Genomic DNA, 2,244 nt, shown 5'->3' with positions numbered 1-2,244 from the left:
GTATTTTAAAGAGAAGGTACTGCTTTGAGCAGAAGAAAAGAAAACATGGAGGTAGACAGCAATAGTAGCAATTAAACGCTAAGATATGTATTCAAATGTTCTTTTCTTTCATGCGATTGTTTCTTTTTTCTTTTTTCTTTCTTTTTTTTTTTTTGTCGGTCGTGGGGCTTGAACTCTGGGCCTGGGCGCTGTACCTCAGCTCTTCAGCTCAAGGCCAGCGCTTTACCACTTGAGCTACAGCGCCACTTCCGGTTTTCTGGTGGTTTATTGGAGATAGGAGTCTCACAGTCTCTCCTGCCCAGGCTGGCTTTGAACCGTGATCCTCAGATCTCAGCCTCCTGAGTAGCTAGGATTACAGGCGTGAGCCACCAGCGCCCGGCTTTCATGCGATTGTTTCTAACACATTTATAAGATTATTTCTTTGCTGCTTTGTATGTCCCTCCCCCACGGTATAACCCCCGCTTTCACTGTATTTGATGTCGGTATAATTTGTGGAGGGGAAGGGGAAAAACAAATCATTTAAATAGGGATACAGGTGGACCCATTGCAACAATGAGATGTATAAGTCGTCATGTCCAAAACGAACTTTAAAACTTTGGTGGTGGGGGGGAGGAGGTTTGGGTGGGGGCGGGGGGGAGGATGGGAAGGATGAGAAGGGGAAACAAAGGAGGAGGCTACATTGCTTGATAAGAAATGTACTCATTATCTTGCCCATGTAATGGTAACCCTTCTGTACAGTATTTTTTTTTGGGGGGGGGTCCGGTCGTGGGGCCTGAACTCTGGGCCTGGGCACTGTCCCTCAGCTCTTCAGCTCAAGGCTAGTGCTCTACCACTTGAGCCACAGCGCCACTTCTGGCTTTTTTCTTTTTGCTTATTTGGTGCTGAGGAATCGAACCCAGGGCCCCATGCATGCAAGGCAAGTGCTCTACCACTGAGCCACCTTCCCAGCCCCTGTACAGTATTTTCACAATAAAAAAAAATAAAGATGGAAACAGAGCTGGACAATGACACTAGAGGGCAGAAGGAATGAAGAATGAATGTTTGGGGACAGTTTAACCCAGCTTGGGTCAGCCGGGGTCCATTGTCCAAGCTGATGTGATTAGAAAGTCCAACAATCTTACATTTTGAGATAATTTATCTGTCTTGAAAGTTGAGGTGACCCTGTATTTGATTCGGGTGCTCTGCATCTTGTATATACATTTTTCTAATTTGGGGAGGGGAAGGGAAATAACAAAATGCTGAAATAAGGGTACAGATTGACCTATTGTAACAATGAGATGTACAAGACACTATGTTGAAAATGAACTTTACTGTGTTCGCTTCAGCAACACATAAACTAAAATTGGAACGATACAGAGAAGATTAGTATGGTCCCTGTGCAAGGATGACATGCAAATTAGTGAAGCGTTCCATATTTTTTTTTGCAGCATTATTTACCATAGCTAAGACATGGAACCAACCCAGATGCCCCTCAGTAGATGAATGGATCAAGAAAATGTGGTATATATACACAATAGAATTCTATGCCTCCATCAGAAAGAATGACATTGCCCCATTTGTTAGGAAATGGAAAGACTTGGAAAAAATATATATAAGTGAAGTAAGCCAGGCCCAAAGAAACATAGGTCCCATGGTTTCCCTTATTTGCAATTACTAGTATATGTCTGAGTCAAGCAGAAAAGGTCAGATAAGTTGATGTTAGGGAAATGAACCCTAAGATATGTATTCAAATGTTATTTTTTTCTTTCATGGGATTGTTTCTAACACATTTATAAGATTATTTCTTTGTTGCTTTGTATGTCCTTCACCCATGGTATAACCCATGCTTTCACTGTATTTGATGTTGGTATAATTTGTGGAGGGGAAGGGAAAAAACAAATCATTTAAATAGGGATACAGGTGGACCTATTGCAACAATGATTTGTACAAGTCGTTATGTCAAAAACGAACTTTACAACTTTGGTGGAGGGGGGAAGGGAGGGATGAGGATTGGGTGGGGGGAGGGGGGAGGAGGATTGGGTAGGGGGGTAAGGGGGAGGATGGGAAGGGATGGGAAGGGGAAACAAAGGAGGAGGCTACAATGTTTGATAAGAAATGTACTCATTATCTTGCCCATGTAATTGTAACCCCTCTGTACAGTATTTTCACAATAAAAAAGATAATAATAAAAAAGAATAAAAGAAAATGAACTTTACAACTGGGAGGGAGCAGTTGGGGAGGTGGGGAGGGAAGGGATGGTAGGGG

The 2,244-nt window shown here is 42.6% G+C and overlaps 1 non-coding gene across 1 annotated transcript; it reads left to right on the top strand.

Annotated features, from left to right (window-relative positions):
- The first annotated feature begins 1,312 nt into the window (after positions 1–1,312).
- Positions 1,313–1,419, top strand: LOC138835681 (U6 spliceosomal RNA). The gene has a single exon (XR_011374695.1). It is a non-coding gene; the product is annotated as a U6 spliceosomal RNA (small nuclear RNA).
- Positions 1,420–2,244: the final 825 nt, after the last annotated feature.

Source organism: Dipodomys merriami, unplaced genomic scaffold (assembly GCF_024711535.1).
Source record: "Dipodomys merriami isolate MVZ:Mamm:240054 unplaced genomic scaffold, mDipMer1.0.p SCAF_1, whole genome shotgun sequence".
Taxonomy (NCBI): domain Eukaryota; kingdom Metazoa; phylum Chordata; class Mammalia; order Rodentia; family Heteromyidae; genus Dipodomys; species Dipodomys merriami.
This window is presented reverse-complemented; position numbering and strand designations above follow the sequence as displayed.